This window comes from Lactuca serriola, chromosome 7, assembly GCF_051521515.1.
Source record: "Lactuca serriola cultivar US96UC23 chromosome 7, Lser_US96UC23_V15, whole genome shotgun sequence".
NCBI classification, from domain to species: Eukaryota; Viridiplantae; Streptophyta; class Magnoliopsida; order Asterales; family Asteraceae; genus Lactuca; species Lactuca serriola.
The window spans coordinates 157812394-157833022 of record NC_136414.1 but is presented as its reverse complement, the minus strand read 5'-3'; positions in this window follow the sequence as shown (position 1 = coordinate 157833022).

Below are 20629 nucleotides of genomic sequence, written 5' to 3'. Positions count from 1 at the left end.
AAAATTTGTTTTTTGTGGTTCTGCTTGCTGAACTCGCCGAGTCCATAGATGAACTCGCCGAGTCCATGCTGACTCGACGAGTCGGCTGGTCAGAATGAGGGAAAACCGGGATTTCTTGCTGTTTTTGCTTGAGGATACTTACCTTATCATATTAGATCAATATAAATCCGATCTTTTGATATATATGACTATATTCTTGATCTAATTGAAGATATTTATCAATTAATAAAATATTTGTTTCCTTATGTAATAATTGATTAATTATTTTGATTAAATTGGTAAATTGTTTTGCAAGAAATCATTAAATAAATCAAATATGGATAATTATGTGATTAAATGTTAATTAAGATTATTTGTTATTTGATCCTTGTGTTATGAAAAGTTTCACATTTTCCCCTTTAGGTTTTATAGTTTAAATTTGACCTCAAAAGTTTTGTTGTTTTGAAATTTAAATAGTTGAAACCCTAATGTTTTGAAAAAGGTTTCAAAACTTGCCCTCAAGTTTTGGAATTTAAATTTTGATTAATTGTTTAATTTTGATGTATATTTAAATTCTAAACCCTAATGTTTTGAAATGTTTCAAAACTTGCCCTCAAGTTTTGGAATTTAAAAGTTGATTAAAAGTTTAATTAGGAATGTTAAATTCTAAAACCCTAGTATTGTTTTGAAAAAGTTCAAATCACACCCTTATGGTTTTATTAATTAATTAAGGTGTATAATTAAAAGAGGTTTAATAAATCCATAAAAGTTTTGGCTTACAATTTAATTGAATTAAATGTATAATTATTAAATTTGACCACCTAGTATTTTAAAAGTGTAAAATACACCCTATACTATGTATAACATTAAAAGTCTAACATTATATATATGTATGAGTAAAGGTCAGTCTTACCGTTAGTAGGCCTCATTCACAAAGCTAGTCTATAAGGGGTGTTTAAGGAAATTGTCTATAAAATGGCGATTGAATGGGTATCCACTCTTACCCACCGCACTCTTGACTAGTGGAGGGTCGTTAGCCGAACGGGTAGGATAGGACGAAACCTTCCATTATAAGTATAATGAAGTACTAAAGTAACTAAATGTTTTTTTTCCAAATACCCAATCTTAGTTACTTAGGTAAAAGTGAATTGATGCAATTCCATAAAATTACACTTTGTGCCCTTGCGAAGACGTTAGTGGAGCATGTGTGGTTTACCGGCACACTAAATGGTTCTAAGCAAAGGTAGCAAAGGGTGACTCAATGTTTGTCATACTTCGGTGGAGCGTGTGTGGTTTACCGGCACATCGAATAGGTGACTGTAACATGTGAGGGCACCATGTAAGTTTGCATGGTTATTCACACCCGCTTTGTGATCCTCGGCATCCCAGTCACAAACAAGAGGGGCATATCGAGATTTAAACATGCCATTGAAATGTTCAATGAATCTCAAAGGATCTAGGAGTTTTCATAGATTTAAAACTTAAATTTCTTTTTCGTTTTTCATGGTGGAAATTAGTGAATCGTCATTCACTTACCTTCAAATATTCTGCAACTAGATTACAGCATCCCTTTTCTAGGTTGTAGCGTATTGTGTTGGGTTCTAGCCTTAGTATTTCATTTGGGTGACTTGCTAAGGACTCAATCAATCAACTAACTTGAATTCGTTTTCTCCCGTTTTGTAGATGTCAAATTTTCACAACTATGGTCTTCCCAAATCCCGTGGAACAAGCATTCCACATGAAGATGGTATTCCACGATTTGATCGAGGAACAAGAAACCATGCTTCACTTCCTCCACCTCCTCCAATTGTTCTCCCTAACCCACAAGATCGAAGAATTGAAAGGTTCAACATCACTAAAGCCCTATTGGAAATGAAACATGAAGATGGTAAACCCGTGTGTGCCCACATTTTAGGAATGAAATCACACATTGATAGGTTGATAATGTTGGGTGTGTCATTCCCGGATGAGTTGGCTGTGAATTGGGTTTTGCAGTCACTTCCTGAATCATATAATGAGTTCAAAAGAAAGTATTATATGATGGATCATGACGACAACCTCATTGACCTAACTTACATGCTCATTGCTGTTGAATCATAAATGATTTGGCGAAGCAATGGAGCGTATTTGTTGGGAAAGTCAACCGACCATGCTTCCAAGGACGTTCTAGGAGAACCGACCTGCGTTTGTTGCCAAGAGAAAGGGCGTTGGATACAATTCTGCCCAAAGAGCCTGAAGAGTCCATAAGATGGGAGAGTCAAAGAGTATGGTTGCGCTTCAGGTAAAATCCACTATCTAACTCCATCAAGTTCCTATTCATTGATTCTTGATACATGATGTGATAAGATTGCATTTGAATGTTTTGCAAGATAGGTGAAAAGAAAGGAAGCTTGGTAAGAGAGCAAGAAGAATCTAATCACAAAGAAATGGATCTAGATCGTATGGACTTGAAGATTAGATTTTGAGCTTAGATAGTTATGATAGAGTTGTTAGGAATTTTCCTTTTCAAATACATAGTTTTCAGTTGATTTTGCATTGTAAGGACAAATGTTTTCCGCTGCTTTTATAAATAAAATAAATTTTGGTTTGACTTATTTATTTATTTATTTCCTTGCAATGAAATCGTTATGAAAATTGATGTTTGCATATTTCTACAACAAGTGGATATGATTCTTATTTATGATGTTTTTGGAAAGTCGAGAATTTATCAAATAGGGAGAGTTTCAATTGGGCAGAAACTTGGAATCATGCAACTTGGTTGTACGATGAATGAGAAATTTCATATTTGGAAATTAGACTAATTCATTGACAAAGTGTCAAGTGAAGGACTAGGAGATCGAGTACACAAAGTTGTGTGTTGATTAAGTCCACCATAAGAGTAACAAGATATTCGTCATGATTTACTAAAAGTTTAATAAATATGATTATACTTATAAGATTAAGTGTAATTCGGAATTGATTAAAAAAGGTTTAAATCAATAGCAAAACGAATAAGAAGAATCAAGTAGGCAGAAAGATAAAAGTTTCTCCATTCTAAGAAGAAGGGAGAGTAGCTTTTATGCTTTATGATAGGTCTTAATGATTAAGAACCATATCTCAATTGATCCTCTAAGTGAGTCTTAGTACAATTGTATGTTTAAGAAGAGCAATCAAGGAGTGAAGAAATGGTTAAATCAAGAAGTCAATCATACTTTGTTACAAAACCAGTCTTAAAGTTAAGGATATTGAGTGACAAGAATTAAGAAGGTTTATAGCATTCGTCAAATGTAGAATATAAAAAGGTTTTCTTATTCTCGCACATTTGAAATTGGTAAGCTATGATGTCTTGGATAAGACAAAGACCAACTAGGACCAATTTATGAAGTGTTTTGATAAAAGCTACACTAACTCTTGAATATTTGTTTGTCAAGAAATGTTTATTGACAAGAGAATCTTATGAAGTCAGTGGGAGTCTTAATGGTCTTGAAAAGGTTCAAGAACAAATCAAAATAAACCTTATCGATCATCACTAGCACACGGATTGAGGTTTGCAACCTATTGTGTTGACACTATTTTGTTTATGTGCCAATCCAATCGAGTTAATTATGCATGTGAGTCCTATGAGTTCTCATTTGAATGTATAGAAGGCAAGGACCTTGATCAATGAAAAATACATTGATAGGAAAAGGTGAGTTGCTTAACTACTTGGAAGACATGGTGGGCAGCTGTGCTACCATAAGGCAAGAAATCAAGATTAAGAAGGTTCGGTCCAAATGAGTTTGTCGTAAACTTTGGTTTTGAAAAATTCACTTGGATAGGAACACATACACCGTTTAAATCTAAGTGTCATAAGATTTCCTCCTTCATGAAAATGATTGTGAGGAAATGCTTTCACTAAGAAAGATTTTTAGAAGAAAGTGATTATAAAATTGCATTCTCGAATTCGATTTTGGTTACGGTATCCCTTTCCATAATTTGAATTGTGAGGTTTGGCAATTAGTCTAAATTGTTTAGACACACATATGAAATATCTAAGGCAAAGGTGTATAAGTTCAAGAAGTCTTGATAAAAGATTATCAAAGCACTAAGTATTAGAAACATGAACTTAAGAAATTCAATAAGCATTGTTTTTCTGAAAGTTAAGTTGTTTCTGAATACAAGTCAAAGCTAGTGGGAGCATAAGTGTTATGTTTATAATAATCATCATGATAGTGGGAGCATAAAAGTTATGATTGTATGATTATTAAGGCACGTATTGCAAGTTGGCAATATTAATTATAGAAAAACAAGAGTTGCACCTTGCAAAGTCGTAAGAGTTGTAAAGTTGTTTTGCTATAATTAAGGGAGAGAATATTATGCTTCATTTCAAATCTAAAGGCTAGGTTGTGGAATGTTAATAAATTTAGTCAAAGGTATATAGTGTGTTCTTAAAATTTCGATTATGATTACGACATTCCTCTTCACAATTTGAATTTTGAGAACATAGCAAATGAAATATTATGGCGGGAGATTGATAAAGTATCAAATCTTTATGTAAGACATTATGCATTGTGTCCCATACGCTTCAGGTATAGGATCGATTGCAAATGCTATAATATTTGACCATTCTAAAATTTTCCAAATGTCTAGCACATTTAGAGGGAAAAAGGACAAGAATCGGTTTTGACTAAGATAATTAAACAACTATCAAAGGACAATCCAAAGTTCGCCGAGGATTGGTCGCTTGTGAGTAGTTGGAAGTATAGTATTGGAAAATATGGAAATGTTTCCATATTGGATGGACCATATCAACATTATTATGAATAGATAAGATTCTATTAAGAATGAGTTGTCATATGGAAAATATGGAAACGTTTCCATATTGGGAATTGAATATTGAAAATCTATGATTAGATTAGAAACTTTTATGCGAAAGGATGTTCAAAGGAATGTAATTTGAGTGAGAGACATCATATCTTAGGAATTGTATTGTAACAATTTCCGATAGAGGACTTTGTAATATCATGGGCAATTGTCTTTGTGACTTTGGTGCAGTGACATTACGAAAGGATCATTGCATAAAATGTTAGAATCTTGCATATTCTATAAGTAGCAAGAATTTGATATTCTTTCACTTATGAAAAAGGATTTGGAGTTGTGAAATGAGAATGATTGGAAGTGTGTTCAATTTGATCTATTTCACAAAGTAAGAACCATAGGTAAACATTGTGTGCATGCAGAGCATGGGACAAGTGTTGTAATTCAAGTAAGAAGTTGATTACCCGACACAACAAATAATGAGTAATCGATATGGTGATAAATAAAAGGTGTTTTATTTATGCTCAAAGGTTTGAGGCCACATGGGATTAGTATTATTCTTGTGTTTCACTTTGCATGTTTTGACTTCCTGAATAATTTAATTGGTTAAGAACAGTCAAATTATTCGAACAGGCCACATTCGTTCATATGTTGGAAGTAGGTATGAATGAAGACTGTCGTGAATTGGTGTGTGGATTGTCTAAAGAGCATTAAACATGAGCAAATGTTTGCTGCAACGTTCATGAGTGCTTATGAATATGATTTGAGCATTGGATTAAAACCACATTCACTTGGATCACTCCATGAATTGTATCACAAGTGATTGGTGAGACGATAACATCTTATATTCTTGAAACCGAGATGTGTGAGTTGTATCTTGCGAATCGGTTGCACATTGATAATATGTAAACGCACTAGTAACTTGGTGTTATAAAACATATTGTTGTGTGTAATTTGGTGCGTGAGTGCAAGCGAGCATTGAATCAAAGTTTATCCGTTCCTTTTATCCAAAGTATGATAAAAGCGATATATTTTGGCCCCTCGATGATTTAGTGATGACAAACGTAAATGCTCGGCCGGGCTAGGGCTAATTTGATTTGTTCAATTAGTCAGTCGTCATAAATTAAAAGTCGAGAAATAGTACAAAGAGAATGATTAGAAATCATATCTCACGATATCTAGAATGGAGGAATATATGATCCCTTATCTAAAGGACACGCGTATCTGATAGGATCAGAGTTGACAGCGGCTTTGGAAAGCTACGATTGCAGATCAGGATCTGAAGTCATACGCATAATAGTTATTAGACTTGTCCAAGTGGGAGACTGTTGGATTAGTGTCTAAGTCCATAACTATTTTGGTATGTACTTGACCCGATGGTGCATGGTCCTTTTGGGTTGCCTTCACCAAAGCAACTTGATAGGATGAATTATGGAGATAAAGGATTAAATATGATTTATTAATATATTATGAGAATAATATATTAAAGGAGAAATCATATTGTTTAATTAATATTAGTCAATAATTAATTGGTAATTAGTTTTGTGACTAAAAGAGATTAATTAAACTTAAGGGACTGGAATTGTAATTATAAGATAATTGCAATTTGGGCCATGGATTGCCTTGTATTAAGGATTGGACGAATTCTATGGGGAAACCCATGAGGAAATCGTCCAAGCCCTTAAGGAAAGGAATCCATGGGTTGCTTAGGGCTTAAGCATCCAAATTAGGGTTTCCTTGTTAGATAACCCTAATAGCCTAACTATATATATATATATATATATATATATATATCCCTTATGACCCAAAAACGTGGCTAAGCATCCTTCTAGGGTTTCACATATTTTAGGGTAGCCTCCATCCTCTCTCCTCTTCATCCTCTTGCTCTTGGTGTTTGTGAACCATTAGAGGAGTGACATTTGTGACTCTAAGCTTTCTAAAGTCAATACAAGGAGGAATTGGGATTTTTATTGCTATATAACAATCAAGGTATGATCTAAACCCTAATTATATGTTATATTGGTTATCATATTCTAGATCTAGGGTTTATAGTCTTGGATAACTTGCATGTACAATAGAGAAACCTAGATCCAAGCATTAGGGTTTGTATGAGCACATAGGATGTTCTTATGACCAAAACCCATCAGTTAGATCAATATGTTATCTGTACTTACTGGTGATCATCTAGTAGAGTGCCCTTGGGACTGTCAATGGTTATGTAAGATAGCCTGAGAACTCTTGGTCTAAGCTCTTTTGTCTGTTCCTTGTTTGGTTGGGGCTCTAGAGTAAGATCATCTGTTCAGGTGGATGTCTCACTTGTTGCTACTTATGGTTATGCATTTCATGGAGGTTAGCTGGTAGTGGAACTATGTGTTGTGAGAGGATTCGTATGAACGAGTGAGTTGTTTGATTGTTGTTTTCCTGTTTTTTGTGCCTGCTTGATCCTTTTTTTGTTTACATGTTGACATGTGGTGGTGGTCGGTTGATGCGGTCCTGCTTTGTGATGTAGGCTAACATACCCTGTGCAGGACGGATGATGTAAGCCGAAGGCATGGAGGCTCGGGAGGAGCGGTTGGGTTGAGACGGTAGACCAACAAACCCTGGTAGGCTTGGGAAGAGTGGTTAGGTTCAGGCGGTAGGCCAACAAACCCTGGTATTCTTGTATGGTTAGACCGAAGGCCGTAGAATGGTAGTTTTGCATTCTTGTATGTTTATCGTATGGGGTATTTAGAGGAAACTCACTAAACTTTATGCTTACCCGGTTGTGTATGGTTTCAGGTATCATCGGTGATTGCTAGAGGGCAAAGGCGGGACTGTATACACTAATCAACAATGTTGAAGATTATGTGTTTTCTACAATACTCTGATTTTAATAAATGTAACTTGGAATAAATGGGTTTTATTAAATAATGGATTAATAAATTTAAAGTTTTACCTTAATAAAATTGAAATTTTTTGTTATAAAAATTGGGCGTTACAAGTTGGTATTAAAGCCCTAGTTTGAGTGAATTTAAGGAACACTCGTGTGAAACCAGTCTCAAATTAGGATCCAAGAACTTTTGAAAAAAAACGTTTTTGAAGAAATAAGTTGTAATAAAAGGGTTAGGCTAAGGACATGGACACGGTCTTTTTTCATGTTCTTGTTTGATTGTTAGTTTGGGATCGGGAATGTGGGTCTTGGCTTAACTTTAATATTTTCAGGAGGATGTGGTGTGTATTGTCACACCCCCAATCCGAAATGACGGAAACGTTCGAGGGCGGATGACTTCATGTACAGTATAACAACAATTCCATAATAGTAATCAAAGTAACAACAACCATTGTATTAACAATATAGTGTTTACATTGCATTCGAATCATTGTATATTTGAATCCAAAAGTATGCAGTAAAAACTAAGATGTGACACTACTATGTTCCGTCTTCTAAAAACCTGTAGTTGTACCTGTCTACTGATTCCCTGAGAATAAAAGTGGTTTTGAAAGTGTATTAACATTTAAGTTGGTGAGTTCATAAGCATTTTATATGTAAAGATATGTTCTTTGTTCCTTGAAAACATTAGTGTGTTCCTCCATAAAATCCAATATTTTCTTAGTAAATGAAATGTATGTAAAAAAGACCCATACTAGTTCCTTCTACGACTACTTAGTGTATACAAGTTACACATAATCCAAATCGAACAGTCGAATGTGTGGATCTATCCTAAGCCCACAACCAAACAATGAACTATAAATAAGGCGGAAATCACACATTCCACTTTCTATCGGATCTTAATTTTATATAACCTTAACGTATCCTCTAGGTAATTACAGATTTAACAATAATGGTCCTTTTAGAAATGTAATATGCATTGTACAAGAAAATGTAGTGTATTGTAGTTGTATTTGAATGCAACTCTTTTGTATGTATACCTGGATAAATGTTCCTCAAGAAATGTAAGTTTTTATGCTAGAAAATAGTATACTATACTTGTATGTAGTAGTATGACCCATATATGTACCTCCTATGATTACTTAGTGTATACAAGTTATATATAATCAAGATCGTACGGATAGTCGATTATGTGGAAATGCCCTAAGCCCACAACCAAACAAGGAACAGGAAATGAGGCGGAAATCACACATTCCACTGCCTATCATATATTATTTATGTATAACTCTAATGTATAAACTAAAGAATCATAGAATTAGCAATAAGGGTCCTTTATGTCTTACTAGTTCGAATGTATTTTCCTGGATTCACCATTTGTACTGTTAATGTTTGGTATTGTAGTTTTATTATTAAATAAAACTATATACCGTTGTTTATGTATTCATACACTAATCGTAATGTTAATACCAAATTGTGAGTTTTTATATCCATGCTTGATGACCTAGGATGGCCTGATATGACATTCTTCAGGCGTCAAAATCATTGTGACATTTGTCACCCCAGAACTTCCGTTCCAACTGTAGCTAACAGTCAGGGCGCAGGATTGTCAGTCCCATATAGATCTGTACACAAATTCACACACACACACACACACTCTCTCTCTCTCTAGGAGACTATGGTTATAAAATCAGGGCCTTTGTTGGCACTTAGATAAGTACACGAAGGTATGTTTCACAAAGCTATATTGACGGTTACATGTAGAATAATGAAAAACAATTTAGACCATTTAGTAATGATAAATCGTTTGTATTACTCTTTTCATAGTGCAAACCTAATATGTATGTTCCATAAACTATACCTATTATAGTTTATATGTTTGTTCTTGTATTGTTATCTAACTTAGTAGAATAGTATGTAAGTTTCCTAAACTATACCTATTATAATTTATATGTATGTTTAGTATGTAAGGAAAAACTTTGTAATGTAACATTTAGTATAAACAGAAGTGAAATATTTGAGAAAGATACCCTTTTGCTCTACATGTTACAAAAGGGTTTTATATAAATAAGATTTATATTCATATATATATATATATATATATATATATATATGTATGTATATATATATATATATATATATATATATATGTATGTATGTGTGTATATAAAATTTAAATTGAAAAGGCAGTCGGGCAAGTGAGTCTTCCTTAAGCCCACAACCAAACAAGGAACAGGAGTTAAGGCGGAAACACCTGTCCTTAGCTTGTTAAATCTTAATTATATATAAATATATATTTTATGAAAAACAAAAGTTGAAATAATTTAAGCAATGTGAAATAGTTTAAAATAGTTTGAATCAATTGAAATAACTTGAAATGGATCGAAACAGTTTGAAATCGTTTAAATGTTAACACAAGATTCTTTGTGTTTTACTTGTATCCCCCCCCCCACACATACACACACTAAAAACGTTGAAAAATAGTGAAAATGTAGAGGTGTGAAATCACCTCGAATGTGCGTTCTTGTTTGGATACGAAGTGGTAAGGATGATCATCGGGTTAGAACCTATGTGAGTAGTCATATCCTAATAATAATTATACACGATATCATATTTAAATTAATAAAATATTAATTTAAATAATAATTTACAGTGTTAGAAAACACTAAATTATGTAAGAAATACTTACAAAAGCCTTAGTAATTATTTGAGGGTATTCTTGATGTTCTTGGGTGAAATATGAATATTTGAAAATATTCTTGGTGTTGTTGAGGAAAATAAGGATTTGAAGATTGTTCTTGGTGTTCTTGGTGAAATTATGATGATCTAGGCAAAAATCTCATGAGGATATGGGGTTTACGGATGACTTTTGAGAGCAAAAAGTGAAGGATTTCGGTGTAAAAAGTGAGAAATGAAGATTGATTGCGGTTACACCTTTATATATAGGGATGTGTTTTCAGCCTTGAAGGGTCCCAAGACTTTGAGATTTTGGTCCTTAATGGGCTTGGTCTTTTGTTTTCGGCCAAAAAGTAGAAGATTTCGGCCATAGCAAACCGATAACTCCATATTTCTTGAATCAACAATCGAAAACACCTTTGTACTTTGATTCCACAAACCGAAATAATCATTATCTTAGATACTTTGGACCAAAAACCTTATATAGGGTATTATTCTATGGTTGTAAACTTAAACTTTTGGCTTATGTTGATTTATACTAACATAAATCAACTTGTGTTTCAATCTACACTTAGTTATTAGCTCTATAAACATGCACTCAAGGCTATAGATGATAAAAATGCTACAAGGTTGAAATGTGGTTTCAATTGTACTTGGTTAGGGTTTAGAACATGCTGGTGCTAAAATTTTCGGATTGTTACATTATCCCCCGTTAGAGGGAATTTCGTCCCGAAATTAGTTCTAGAGTGGTTACTCTTTAAACTAGGAAAAGAGGTGGGTATTTATGTTCCATTTGATCTTCTCGTTCCCAAGTGAATTCAGATCCTCGCTTCGCGTTCCAGGTGATCTTCACTATTTCGCCTGCTATTTTGTTCGGTAAGGAGTGTGTGGGTTTGGTTTACTTGTCTACGCTCACTCGAAAGGTAGCATGTCCACTCGTAGTCTTGGGCAGCTTTATTCTGAAGTTCATGGTAGGACTCATACTTGGTTCATCTGTTATCACCTCGTATATACAAGTCGTATATAATTAAGATTGAAAAGGTTGTCGGATGGGTGACTATGCCCCAAGTCCACAACCAGACAAGGAACAGGAGGTAGGGCGGAATCACACATCCTAAGTCCGTAGAATCTTAATTATATACCATCCTCTTGTATACACCTAGTAGTGATTGGTTAGCCGCATGGGTCCTTAGTCTCTATTCTTGGACTTGACTTACTGTACGAGTGGTATTCCTGAGAGGTCTGTTGGGAATACTTCGGGATGCTTACGGACTTCCAGAACATCCCCGATGTTTTTCGCTTCAAGCTTCTTGTCTATAGAGTGGGTTAGGAAGGAGTAGTACCCCTCGCATGGGTACTTTTGATTTTTGAAATGAGAGACGATACGATGGTTTGTGTCGGGTTTGTCGTTATAGATTGAAAGGCTTTCGTTAGTCGGTCAGTTAAGGAGAAGGGCCTTTTTGAAGAACATGAATTGGTATGGTGAGGACCAAGCCAATCCATGTCAAATGATGACGTCAAAACTTCTTATGGTAACAGATGTTAAGTCGATTTGGAAGGAGTATTGTTTAGAGCGATGACGTATTCTATGTATATGTCTTTAGTGCTTTCCATTTTATCCTTGTTATTACTACTACGAATGATTTTGTACCGCATTTAGCGAGTACAGGTAGTAAGAGTGCTCTGATATATAGTGATAAAATCTTGTAGTATGATCCCTACTACGTCCTTCTATAATCGCTTAGTGCATACAAGTCGTATATAATTAAGATTGAGCAGACATTCGACTGAGTGACTCCGCCCTAAATCCACAACCAGACAAGGAATAGGAAATAAGGCAGAATCACTCACTCTAAGCCTGTAAAATCTTAATTATATATATATGACCCTAATGTTTACACTAAGCCATCATAGATCACCTGCCAGGATCCTTAGTTTTTATATGAACGATGTGGTTTATTCGGATGAGGGAGAAATTTATGATTATGATTTAATTGTCACTTGTTTTAGTAAAAATTTAAGCTTTAAATACTTTTATTTGATAGTGTATCGTTATTCACAGGTAGTTCCGGGAGAGTCTCTCCTGCGGTGATTATCAGTACCCTTCCATCACCACCAGCATTCATTGTTCTTGGACAATTTCTCTTGAAGTGTCCGGTTTCACCGCACTCATAACAAGCCGGGTTTACTCCCATGTCAGGGACTTGGTTGAGGGGTTGTCCCGGTGCCCTACAGAAACGGGCGGTGTGCCCCTTCCCGTTTCAATTTCTGCATTGCATCTCTCGGCAAACTCCGGTGTGATGAATGTTACACTTGATACACTTTGGAAGGATGCCAGCATAACGACTGGCGGGTGCTGGAACGATAGGGGTTCTAGCAGCATGAACAACAACAATTTGCTGTTTCTTCAAGGGCTATTGTGTTGGCTGTCCCTTTTTCTTTCTCCAAGACATTCACTTATAGTCACTCCCTTTGGATGTCTCAGGAACAGGAGCCATTACGCCTTGGCGGACTCCATGGTCCACGAGTGTTTGTGCCAGATGCTTGGTACTATCGAAAGTGAGTGGATTTGCAGCTATCACGTTTCCTTGGATATGGTGAGATTGTCCCTAGATGTACCTTTTCACTTTCTTACTTTCTGGGGTGACCATCCCGGGGCATAGTGCTGCTAGGTCACTAAATATATTAGTGTAGGGTACTATCTCAGAGCGTGTCATGGCAAATCTCTAAAGATCTTGCTCCAGCTTTTGTACTTTGCCCCTCCGGCAATACTCTTCCATCATCAGTGCCTTTAGGTTCTCCCAGCCCATTGAGTTAGCCATTGTAAGGGTCAGTGACTTGACATGGCCATTCCACCATGTAGGGGTCCTGTCAGAGAGGGTGTAGGCAACAAACTTCACTTTGCTCCCTCCTGGGCACGCGCATGTCTCAAAAATCGGCTCTATTTTCTCGAACCATTACATTAAAGCAATTAATCCCCCACTTCCATTAAAGGATTTGGGTTTGAAGTTGGTGAAGTCTTTATAGGAACACTCCCTTGGGTGTCCATGGCTGTCTTTGTGGTTAGAATTTTTACCACCACTACCCGCCCCACTGATACCACTCACATGGATTTGAGTCATGGCATCTGTCACTGCGGCTATCACAGCAGCCTTAAAGACAACAGGATCATACTGTGGTGGAGGTGGTGGTGGTGGATTTTCTGACGTGTTGTTGATGACACGCCTGATAGGTCTACGAGGGGGCATCTTTCTGCTATAAGGTTTAAAATATGAAATGGTGGTAAGTCTTTTAGTAGTGGTTATAAGTCGAATGTCAATCGAACTATGGTATCTTAGTTTTGTGCATATCATGTTCCGACTTTTATAGTTTTTTGCAATCAATTCATAACAGAGGTCTATATAAAATAGACTTATGAATTTTTAATAGTGACCACCTTTAATGAGATCCTGTGACTTGATTTACTAGTATTTGTTGTTACGAAAAAGGCAATAAGCCTAACACATAGTGTGAGTAGCATAATCACTAACTCACTAGGTTATATTAGTTTATTAATTATTAGTGTGACGCATAAGGCACTCTGCCTCCTCGCATGATTCGCGAATGGTCTCTTCTACTCTCTGTCTTGGCTATGATTACCCTAGTTTTAGCTGTAAATATTGGTTTTCTCCTGGCATCACTATGGTGTTATCGTTCCTTGTAGATATGTTGAATCCTTGCTCCGTCAAGCTTCGGACCTTGACACTGATCTACGTTACTTCATGATGGAGAATCTATACTCGAATGTCCGAGCGGGCTCTCTAGTTTGCTCCTGATAGGGTAAGGTTCATTAACGATCTCTTTATCACCTTCCCTTCGTCTGATCCCTTATCGGAATCCTCATCATGAACCCTTTCTGGTTCTTCCTCAACTCTTCTGCTAACTGTTGCAGTGGGGTTTCGATGTCGAGATAGATCATTTGTGCGAGAATTTATGAGATTAATAAAACATTTCTATTTACAAATAAATCTTTATGGGGTGATCCTTACCGGGTCCTCCTATAATTACGTTGTGCATACGAGTTATATATAACTAAGATCGAATAGACCTTCAAATAAGTGATCCTACTCTAAGACCACAACCAAACAAGGAACAGGAAGTAGAGTGAAAATCACAAATTCTAAGTCTATAAAATCTTAATTATATATAATGTTTGTGTATACACTCAACAATTATAGACTTACTAGTAAGGGTCTTTTAGTTTTCACATAAGTTATTTATAGCACCTTCAAATACTCCTATAGTATTTTAATTTTATGATTGATTCTAAAGTTTCTTGGTATACGTAGATGATAAGTTTTTAGAATTTTTGTTATTGAATAGTATCATAAAACACTTCTATAGTATTTAAAACTTTATGTTTGGTTCTAGTGTTCCTTTGCATGTAGAGTTGGTAAGTTTTAGACTTGTTGCAACACCACGACCATTCTTAGGCATATGCTAATCACTTATCAGATAAATATAGTTGATCAGACTATATTCTTCCCATACCTAATTATATATCTCTAGGCCTACTCATGATGTTCAACTTTCTAAATACTTTTGTATTGCTCTTCTTGTGATACTGATCTAGTATGTATACATGTATGTATAGTTTTATAAAAATATTGTTATATTTTTACATATAACTCTTGGTCTAAGTGTTTTTATCCTATTGTATTTATAGTTGTATATATTATATGGGTTGATATACTTATTTCACTATAAACAATACTCTGGTACCAATATGTCACACCCCCAAACCGGAACGGTGGAAATGTTCGGGGGCGGATGACATCATGTAGAATATCACAACAATTGCATAATAGTAGTCAAAGTAACAACAACAATTGTATTAATAATATAGTGTTTACATTGCATTCGAATCATTGTATATTTGACCCCAAAAGTATGCAACAAAAACTAAGATGTGACGCTACTATGCTCCATCTTCTCAAAACCTGTGTGAGTACCTATCTACTGATTCCCTGAGAATACAAGTGGTTTTGGAAGTGTATCAAAATTTAAGTTGGTGAGTTCATAAGCATTTTATATGTAAAGGTATGTTATTTGTCACTTGAAAACGTTAGTGTGTTCCTCCATAAAATCCAATATTTTCTTAGTAAATCAAATGTAGGCAAAAATGACCCATACTAGTTCCTTCTACGACTACTTAGTGTATACAAGTTACACATAATTCAGATCGAATGGACAACCGAATGTGTGGATCTACCCTAAGCCCACAACCAAACAAGGGACAAGAAATAAGGTGGAAATCACACATTCCACTTTCTATCGGATCTTCATTGTGTATATAACCTTAACGTATTCTCTAGGTAATCGCAGAGTTAACAATAATGGTCCTTTTAGAAATGTAATGTGCATTGTACTAGAAATGTAGTGTATTGTAGTTGTATTTGAATGCAACTCTTTTGTATGTATACCTAGATAAATGTTCCTCAAGAAATGTAAGTTTTTATGGTAGAAAATAGTATACTATACTAGTATGTAGTAGTATGACCCATATATGTGATGGGTTTTAGCCATAAGAACTTTCCTATGTGCGCATGCAAAACCCTATTGCTTGGATCTAGGCTTTCTAATTAAACATGCTTTGAATCCAAGACTTCTAATGGCTAATTAGGTTAAATAACAACATTGAAACAGATCTAGAACCATACCTTTGAGTTCCTTGTTGATCTTGAGGTCTTGGAGCTTCTAGAGTCACAAATGTCACTCCTCTAATGGCTTACAAACACCAATAGCAAGGAAGATGATTTAGGAGAGAGGAGAGGGGAGGAAATCGGCCAGGGTTCTCTTGCTTTAGGAGAGGTGCCAATTTCCTTATGTCATGGGGTCTATTTATACTTGTAGACTCCTTAAGGGTTACAACCTAAACCCTAATTGGATAATCTTCTCTTAAATCTATCCAAATCCTTTCCATAGATAAGCCTTGGACGAATTAGCTATCCTTTTAGCTTCTAGAATTTGTCCCTTGCATATCCACAAGGATTTACAGTCTAAAGCTTAACTATCAAACAATTGACAGTTTATACACCTTTATTTAATTAATATCTTTAAGTCACCAAATTAATTCTAATTAATTCTATGACTTATATTAATCAAATAACAATATATTATTCTTTATATTATTCCCATAATATATAAATAATATTTACTCTCTTTTAATAAATCATCCTATCAAGTTGCTATGGTGAAGGCAACCCAAAAGGACCATGCACAACCGGTTCAAATACTTGCCTAATATAGTTGCAGCCTTAGACACTATTCCAACAGTCTCCCACTTGGATAAGTCTAGTAACTATATACACAAGTACAATTCGGTTTGCAATCGTAGCTCTCAAAGATGCTGTCAAACTCTGATCTAATCAATCTTGTCCTTTAGATAAGGGATCGTACAGTCCTCTGTGAGATATCATGCTGACAATTCTATGGAATGATTAGTCAAGCATTTAGGTTTCTCGATCTCTGATTTATTTGACATAGAACTTAATCAAACACATCAATTCAGTTCTGACCGGGCCCGGCACATAAGTCAAATCAAATCATCGAGCGGCCGAGATATCGCTTTTACCTTCTTAGATAAAAGTTACAGATAAACTTCGACTTATATGCATTTACTTATTTATTAACCAACTATACACAACAATGCGTTTTATAACACCGAGTTAGTGATGCGTTTTCGCATTATCAATGTACAATCAATTTAACAAATAACAAACCATATATCTAGGTTTTAAGACTATATGATATTATCGTCTTGCGATCACCTTTTATATCATATTCCATAAGGTGATTCCAGCAAGCGCGGGTTTGTTCCAATGCTCAAAACTAGTTCATAAGCACTCATGAACGTTGCAGCAACCCTTTGCTATGTCTAACACCATTAAGACATTCTACACACCAATTCATGACAATCTTCATTCATATCTACTTCCAACATATGAACGATTGTGGACCATTTGAACAATTTCTATTATTCTTAATAATTTCAATTATTCTGGAAGTCAAAACATGCAAAATGAAACAATAGCTAAACAATTAACATAAGATAGTAACATTACTCATAAATAAAACGCCTTTATTTAATCATCAAACGTTAATTACATTTATCTATTACACGTTTCTAATATTATCTAATATATGCTAATATCATCCTTCAGCCCAATACTCCTAGCATGCTGCAAGTGCTTAACCCTACTCAATCCCTTCGTAAGCGGATCTGCTGGGTTATCTTCTGATGATATCCTCTTCACTACGAGTTGTCCTTCTTCTACACGATGTCTGATGAAGTGATATTTTCTGTCGATATGTCTTGATGTACCATGATCCCTCGGTTCCTTAGTCAAGGCAACCGCGCCCTCGTTATCACAGAAAATCTCCATTGGCTCCTTTATGGCAGGTACAACTCCAAGATCACCGATGAAGTTCTTTAGCCATATTGCCTCCTTCGACGCTTCGCTCGCTGCAATGTACTCTGATTTGCACGTTGAATCAGCTACGGTCTCCTGTTTGGAACTCTTCCATGTCACTGCTCCTCCATTTAGGGTAAAGACCCAGCCTGACTGCGAACGGTAATTGTCCCTGTCGGTTTGAAAACTGGCGTCACTATACCCTCGCACCTTCAATTCATCACTCCCTCCGAGGACTAAGAACCATTCCTTCATCCTCCGAAGGTACTTAAGGATGTTCTTCATTGCAATCCAATGTGCTCTGCCAGGATTCCCTTGATATCTACTAACCATGCTCAAAGCAAAGGCTACATCAGGGCGAGTACAAGTCATAGCGTACATGATTGAGCCAACTGCGGAAGCGTATGGTACTTGGCTCATTTCTGCTATCTCAGCTTCGGTACTCGGACTTTGAGTCTTACTCAACTTGGCATTACTTTGTATCGGTAATTCTCCCTTCTTTGAGTTTTCCATACTAAAACGTTTTAGTACCTTCTCTAAGTAAGTATTCTGACTAAGTCCAATTAGTCTCTTACTTCTTTCTCTTACTATCCTTATTCCCAAAATGTAAGAAGCCTCTCCAAGGTCCTTCATAGCGAAGCATTTCCCGAGCCGGGACTTAACCTCCTGCAGAGTCGGGATGTCGTTTCCTATGAGTAATATGTCATCGACATATAGAACGAGAAAGCTTACTATACTCCCACTGGCTTTGACATATACACAAGATTCGTCTTCGCTTCGTACAAATCCAAACTCTTTGACTTTCTCATCGAAGCAAAGATTCCATCTACGAGACGCTTGCTTAAGTCCATAAATGGACTTCTCAAGCTTACACACTCTATTCGGATGCTTCGGATCCACAAACCCCTCTGGCTGAGCCATGTAAACATCCTCAGCCAACTTTCCGTTAAGGAAAGCGGTCTTGACATCCATTTGCCAAATCTCATAATCATGAAATGCGGCAATTGCTAGCATCACTCTAATAGATTTAATCTTCGCAACTGGTGAGAAGGTCTCATCATAGTCAACTCCGAGAGTTTGAGTAAAGCCCTTCGCAACCAATCGCGCTTTATATGTGTGCACGTTTCCATCCACATCGGTCTTCTTCTTGAAGATCCATTTGCACCCAACGGTCTTACGTCCGGGCACATAGTCAACCAAATTCTAAACTTGGTTATCATACATGGATTGGATCTCGCTATCCATTGCCTCTTTCCACTTTGCAGACTCCGGGCCTGCCATGGCTTCCTTATAGCTATTAGGTTCATCAAGATTTATTAGTGTACCATCACTAATATACGTGTCCCCTTCGGTAGTAATATGAAAGCCATAAAACTGGGGATGAACTCTAATTCTATCGGAACGTCTAAGAGGTAAGGACTCGTCAATCGGTTCAACCAGAGTTTCCTCCTCGGGTTGAGTGCCAGCGGTAGAGGTTCCTTCATCTATCGACTCTTGAATCTCTTCAAGTTCGATTTGCCTCCCACTGTCTCCTTGGTTTATGAGTTCTCGCTCTCGGAAAACTCCTCTCCTCGCAACGAAGACAACATTGTCCTTCGGTCTATAGAAGAGATATCCAAAGGATGTCTGCGGGTAGCCGATGAAAATACATCGCTCACTTCGAGGTTCGAGCTTGTCGTGAGTATCTCGTCTTACGAAAGCCTCGCAACCCCAAACCTTGATATGTGCCAACGAGGGAGCTTTCCCTGTCCACATCTCGTGAGGTGTTTTGGCAACCTTCTTAGTAGGGACTCGGTTAAGGATATGGGCGGCAGTCTCTAAGGCATACCCCCAAAAAGAGATAGGTAGTGAAGCACGACTCATCATAGAGCGAACCATATCCAATAAGGTCCGATTACGCCTTTCTGCCACACCATTCAACTGCGGTGTCCTAGGAGGCGTCAATTGTGAAACTATTCCACACTCCTTGAGATAATCATGAAATTCAAGACTTAGGTACTCTCCTCCTCGATCGGATCGAAGCATCTTGATTTTCCTGCCCAATTGATTCTCCACTTCATTCTTGAACTCTTTGAACTTTTCAAAGGTTTCTGACTTTTGCTTGATAAAATAGATATACCCATATCTACTATAATCATCGGTAAAAGTCACGTAGATGTGGTTCCCATCCTTCGTGGTTGATCTAAACGGTCCACATACATCGGTATGTATTAGGTCCAATAAACCCTCGCCCCTTTCACATGTACTCGTGAAGGGTGACTTAGTCATCTTTCCAAGTAAACAAGACTCGCATGTTTCAAGGATGCTTTATCCATACTAGTGGAAGAATCAATATTCAAAACATCATTTCCTAAGTTATCAACAATCATAACGGTTTCATATATTCCATTACATGGTATAGCTTCAAAGTAAAAGACACCATTTAGATAAGCCAAAATAGAACCATTCTCATTATTAAAAGAAAATCTAAATCCTTGTCTATATAAACCATGAAATGAAATGATGTTTCTAGCCATTTCTGGCGAATAGCAACAATTGTTCAAATCTAAAACCAAACTATTCCTAAGCACTAAAGAATACACTCCAATCTTGGTCACAGGCGACGATCTTCTGTTCCCCATGATTAGATTGATCCTTCCTTGCTCCACATCCCTATTTCTTCTTAGTCCCTGCACATTAGAACAAATGTGATAACCACAACCGGTATCAAGAACCCAAGAAATAGCATGATTAGAATCGTTAGATTTAATTGTGTATATACCTGTGAAAGACGGCTTGATATTTCCTTCTTTGATTGCTTGCAGGTACTCTGGGCAACTTCTCTTCCAATGTCCTATCTTGTGGCAATGGTGACACTCTGCCTCTTTCGGGTTAGGACAGG